This window comes from Electrophorus electricus, chromosome 20 (assembly GCF_041902795.1).
Source record: "Electrophorus electricus isolate QZ-2024a chromosome 20, ASM4190279v1, whole genome shotgun sequence".
Classification (NCBI taxonomy): domain Eukaryota; kingdom Metazoa; phylum Chordata; class Actinopteri; order Gymnotiformes; family Gymnotidae; genus Electrophorus; species Electrophorus electricus.
This window is the reverse complement of record NC_137516.1, coordinates 18,461,073-18,467,220: the sequence shown is the minus strand read 5'-3', so window position 1 is coordinate 18,467,220 and position 6,148 is coordinate 18,461,073. Positions and strand designations below refer to the sequence as shown.

General features: G+C 45.2%; 1 long non-coding RNA gene across 2 annotated transcripts; it reads left to right on the top strand.

The window, feature by feature from the left end:
- Nucleotides 1-1,727: 1,727 nt before the first annotated feature.
- Nucleotides 1,728-5,786, top strand: LOC145652669 (uncharacterized). Of its 2 annotated transcripts, XR_014118928.1 has the most exons (4): nucleotides 1,728-1,821; nucleotides 3,487-4,116; nucleotides 4,683-4,790; nucleotides 5,633-5,786. It is a non-coding gene; the product is annotated as an uncharacterized LOC145652669 (long non-coding RNA). The 2 variants fall into 2 exon arrangements; XR_014118927.1 differs by lacking the exon at nucleotides 5,633-5,786 and having other exon boundaries at nucleotides 4,683-5,354.
- Nucleotides 5,787-6,148: the final 362 nt, after the last annotated feature.

Here is a 6,148-nt window from a genome sequence, read left to right as displayed (position 1 = left end):
AGACTATAAAAGACATTTAATCAGGTGTGTCTAAACTTGCCTGCCAGTACATTTCTCCTGTCATCTGTACATACATTTCAACTGTCATCTTCGTGTATTAAAGGTTATTTATGAAAATGTGTCAAAATGTCCTCAGCATGTTCTTCCCGTAAGAGACTAAAATGGCACTTGGCTTCGCCACATTTGTGGGTAAATACTCTCCGTTTGATCTTCAGAGTGCAGCCTAACCAAGCTTACGTAAACGCCTAAGTGCAGTACCTCGGATCAACACTAGAGGGCATTCTATCACCTCCCTAATCTATTCCTCTTACTCGTGACAGTCATTGTTTGATAATCTTATTCTGAGGGAACTTTTCTGCTCTCTTTGAAGGCAGGAGCACGCAGGAACTTTCTGTAGGCATGTATAATTGTGGGAGGATATTTGGATATCCCTGCACAGTAAGATGTTTGTATATTGACTGTGGGATATCAAGCCAGCCTTGTGGTGTAAGAATTCACAACAGCTGTTTCATGCTTTGAGAGTCTAATGTAAATTAGATTAGACTCTTGAATTGGTGGAGATGGTTTGTAATGCACTGAGCACAGAAAAGACGCCTTCTGCCATAGTGCTGTTTGTAGATGCCGTGTAATTCACAGGATCACACAGCTGTTGCCAGCTTCCTGCCAGTCTTGGCAATTTAGGGGAAAAAACCCCCCCCAGCAGTCAAGTAGAGTTGCTGGTGATGTTAAATAAAAGCCAATGAAAGAAGCTGTGCTTTAACTCGCTAAATTAAAGCGAATGCCTCGTTTTCAGACCCTTACGGGGTTTACCATGGTCACAGATATACAAAAAATAACAACAGTGGCAACCAGGAATTAGTATTCAGAGTAGTATTACCAACAGATGCCTGCAAATACGGCAGTGCGAAAATCCTTCTCACACCAACAGTGGGCTTTGCTTGTCAACCCCATGTGAGAAAGTTCTAGAATATTCCTCCACAGCGAGTGTTTACGGGACCACGAAACCAGTGTCGCCGTAAACAATGGCGTAGCCTATAAAATCCCTTTTTATGTCCACACCAGGTTGGTTTACCGGGGCCCATGTGGGAGGTCTTTGGGTGGAGGTCACGGAACTGCAGGCTGCCGCGTCGTGCGGAAGGCGTCCGGGATTCGGCCCGCCGGGTCCGCGGGGGGCCGAGGGGTCAGCTCCGTCGCCAGACCGGACCAGGTGGAGGCACTGATCGAAACAGCCGGAGGTTGGAAGAACAAAGAAGCGCTTCGGACGGATTTGGCAGGGTTTAGGGCACAGAGTCCTCCTTGGGTTTAAGCGAACTCTGCGTTTTATTGAAGCGGGCGCACTAGAGAGTAGCCTTGTGGCGCATCCAAATCCGTGATATGATTTGCCAATCTTACCTGCTGCTGAAAAGCGAGACAGCGCCACTGAAACGTTTTTCTATGAATTTTATTTCAAAAGAGAGGAAGGACGAAAAGGTGCGTCAGTTACAACACGGTCGTGGGTGTGTAGAATGACGGAATAACCACGCCCCTCGGGTTCCGGCCCGCTCCAGGCCACGCCCCCCTGATCGCGCCTGTCACCCGCAGGCCAGCAGATGCCGAAAACCGTCTGGCCGGTAAACGTTGCCAATGGCAACAAAGCACGCGCGCGCCCGCTGCGAGAACAGGCGACCGGCGGCCCTGCCGCGCGCGCTCGGCCGCGTGGCGTTAGCGCGCATGGCGACCCGTGGGAGGGGAGAGCTCGCGGCCCCAGCACGGGCGGCATGACTGCAGCAGAAGTTTACTTTAGAATTAAGGCTTCCGCGGCCCACCGTCGCCGTCTCAGAGGTGAGCTCACACTTATTAAATGTTTTTGATTTCAGCTTCTATTGTTGTTTGTTTATCAATTCTGAAACTGACAGCAATACAGCATTTATTCACGAGCTGCAGCCGTTGAGAGATTACACCACTCTCTAACATAATATAAAGATATGTTTGTGTGTAATCTATATAAGCAAAAGAACTAGACTAACAAACACGAACAAAACCTTGCTTTTAAAATACAGACAAACAGAATGATGTTTTTATTACGCATCAACAAATACGCCTCATTCCGTTCGCTGTCGGGCAGGTGTAAGTGCTCGGACACGCACGCAACCGCCCTTAATGACAAAGGACCAGTGCATTTGCGCGTCCATTTCTCCTGCAGTGCAGGGAAGTTTAAGCTTCCAAATCGTGAGCCCTCCGACGCGATCTGGCCTCGTGAAGCAGAACGACAGGAGCTGCGTCGCCATTAAGGACTTGGAAGTGGGAGCGCGCGGAGCCGTGAGACGCTGCATACAGCACAGGCTTGTCATCCCGGCCTAATTACCAGCACGTGCTTTGTTTGTCTTCTTTAAGTAGCATCTGGTCCCAATGACGAACTTTAATGAACTGATTTGTTCCCACATAACTGAGTACAGCCGACATGCGGTGCACACGCAGACATACATTATGCAAATAAGAAGCAAAGTGTTTCATTTCTCGCCATTTAACGAGAGGATACTCGGATACAGTTCCGTTCGAGCATTTAGGTAATTAAGGTATTGGTCCTCTTTCAAAGCCATTTGAATGCGTGTTATTTCCCCTCAAAAAGTAATAACAGTTAAAAAGAATGATGGAGTCCATCTGCAGCTTCTCCATGTTATAGGACTAATTAAGAGATGCACAATCTGTCCAATCGGATATTGGCCTCCAATAGTCTCGCGGCCAACTCTGCGTGCGCCACGACGAAACGCGTGCGCTCGCGCTCTGGGCTGAATGGGGCGAGGCGGTGATGCGCGAGTGTGTTACCGATCACACGCATCCCGTGAAAGAACGACACGGGACGGAGACACGTCGCGCGGTGGAGGCAGCGCGAGCAGCCCTGCGCAGACGCCCCCTTTGTTTCAGACGAGGGTGTCTCGTGTGCCAAAGTCGCCACCGTAATTATGCGAACAGCGGGATCACGGGTCTCCAGGTGCTTGGGATTAGATCTGCATGCAGGAAGCAAGCTGTCAGGTTCCTTGGGTTAGCCTGGTATCTCTACAGAGCCTGATGTTCTCATCCCCCATGAAGAGCTCGAGTTTGTAACCCAGTTCAGTGCATTAAGTGGATAATATACATACCATTTAAATAAATACACACTTTTGGTCTAAAAAAACAGTAACTACCCTAAAGTGTGTGACTTATAATTGCATGGCTTTGCATGCATTTGGAGCAGCTCTGTTATCTTCCGTTCCCACTGAGTGGGATAGGCCTGTACGATGCTTTGAGTTTCCCATAGTTCTCTGTGGCTGCTAACAGATAACAAGGTTAAAAGAAATATGTGTTAATGTTATAAGTACAAATCCTTCTTTGGCATATCTACTCCACGCTGCTTTGCTCATGAAAATTAGAGTTGATATGAGTGAGTCAAGACTTTCTTGTTTCCATACACTTCGTCTAGCTGTATATATTGATAAATTCTTTTCTGAAATAAACTGTTTCTACCAGGCAGGCTGAGGACAACAGGAAGAAGTTTGCAGTACTACGTAAGAGCGGATGTTTCCCAGCCCACCTGGAGGAGGAAGACGTCCTTGGATCTAATGGGCACGCTGGTTTTATGCTTGGAAAAAAACATTACACACAAAATCTGAAATCTGTTATTGTCATGGACACAGTGTGTAAAAAACAGCTCCATTTGCATATCAGCTTGAAGCCTGTCAGATGGTTGTGTTGTCGTGAAAGAAGGGCACTCCTTAAGTCCAGCATTTAGCTCAAGGTCGTCTCAGGGTCACCATATGGAGCACTCAGTCCTTATCATTCACATACGACACGGCAGCATCCTCAATTCACACGGCGCAATTCATTTTTAATAGTTTAATCAAAGGAGCACTGTGCACTGTTATTAAAATGGTTTTTGAGACCATTCTGTAGGAAAAAGTCTGGCACCAACCCTGCAATGATTAATATCTTTGCTAATATCCCATGGAACAGGACCAAGATTGAACACGTAAAATTTCACGATTTCAAACATTTTAGAGATTTTTGGTATTGAATGACACTACATGACAACTTTCAATGAGGCACTGGAAAGAACGAGAAAACGGTGAGGACATCTACAGCCCAGCCTGCGGGACAGAAGTATGTGCATCGTGGTCCCTCATGACGTCATGCTACGCTGCACTTTCTCACGCATACAAACCGCAATAAATAAAGTCAAATGGATGAACCTTAAAAATCACACCTTTAAAAACCTTCTGCACCAAAACACAAGCGTGGTGTAAGGAATAACGTGTCCATATTTTGGCTAAGCTATATAGTACCATCACTATTTATGAATAATATGGTAACATTTTCAGGGGATATGGAATAAAGCCAGTGGAAGAATGAATGTGGCAGTTAACGGGTATTTTAAAAATACTGTGGGCATGCTGAATAATACTGTCCCAGTCTAACCGAACAGACCTATAAATGCTCTCAGAGTTTCCGCATCTTAAATAGACAAAAACATAATCTCAATCAGCAATAAATAGGGCTTACACATGCATGTGCATGCGCATTTTATATATATATATAATTTTTTTTTTTTTGCATATATTGCATGTCCTGAGACATGATTTTTCATGTACTGGAAAAATCCTTGTCCTTTCTAAAAAAAAAGAAGACATTTAGAAGGAACAGTTGATGTCTCCCTTTTCCCCTTCCAGTGCAGGGATATTCCCCCCAGAGGAAGTTTGTTCACGACAAGATATTCCACAATGTCAGCGATTCTTCCTCCACACGACATTTCTCTCGAGTCAGGCAGCAATCAGAAGGTTAGTATCTCTGTTCCTCTGTCAGCCTGAGTGCCTCTCTTCCCAGAGTACCTTGCAGTTCAAACGCTCTTTGCATGGTGCATACCTCACTCGGCCTTTGGAGCTGTCTGCAGGCATGGCTCCGTTTACAGCCCGTCCGGCTATGTCCGAGGTTTTGTCAGCATTGGAACGCAAGCCTATTCTGAGTTTTCAGCAAACAACAGAAACCTGTATCTGCTTTGTGGGAATATTTGAATCTTTTCCTGCCAGTTCCTTTCGTGTGGTGTATATATATTTTTTCCTACCTGTGGATGTTCATTGCTGAGGTCCTCCAGCCCTTGTAGATGAGTCGTGGCGGTGTGTTCGGTCGGGTGATGTCTGTCTAGATTAATGAGGTTTCTTTATTCTCCTCCGCACCTCGCAGTCATCAGACACATACGCTGTTCCACTTAACACGGTACGGTGAGCTGCCGCGCTTCCTTTGGAGTTAAGTCAATTGACCTGCTCATCTGAAGGCAGAGCTGACGAAAAATGATCGTGTTCCGTCAAATGTGCATTTAATGTACCTGAACACATTAAGTAAAGCAAAAAAAATTGTGCATATATCTATCTATCTATCTATCTATCTATCTATCTATCTATCTATCTATCTATCTATCTATCTATCTATCTATCTATCTATCTATCTATATATACAGAGTGTGTGTGTGTGTCTGTGTGTGTGTGTGTGTCTGTGTGTGTGTGTGTGTGTATATATATATATATAAAAACAAACAAAGATCAAAGTCGTAATTGCAACTAAAGCCCACCCTCAGGTTCATGTCAGTGGGACACAGAGCTACCAGCTCCTAATTCTGTGGCAGGTGCATGTGGGTAGCAGATGAGAGAGCTGTATCCCATGTTGGAGATGATGGAGGTACGACCTTAAAGTGCCACATCGCCATTGCAGCAGTAGATCTGCACATCCAGCTGGAGTTGGACTATTGAACTTTGTCAAAGTTGCAGTGTTGTGAAACTGTGGAGGTAATATTATTATACTCTTAAAATAATAAATGTTCTGTGTTGGTTGCACTGTTTATGTGTAATGGATTATTCATTGACTCAATTATTCTTGTTTATAATTGCTGTCTTGGTGTAGATATTATAGATGTTATACGGACTGGCGAGTGCATCAATATCGGGTTTCACATTTCAGTTAGATATTGAAATGTGCTCATATAGGACATGTGGTTAACTTAGTTTACTTATGTTCACTAAAGTAGTTTTATGTGTGAGGCAGATCAGGGCAGCTTGACTGAGAAAGAAGTTCTCCTGTTGCCTCTTGACCCTGACACCAGGGCTGATATGGAGGCGTCCTTCCCCAAGCTGAGTTCCTTCCC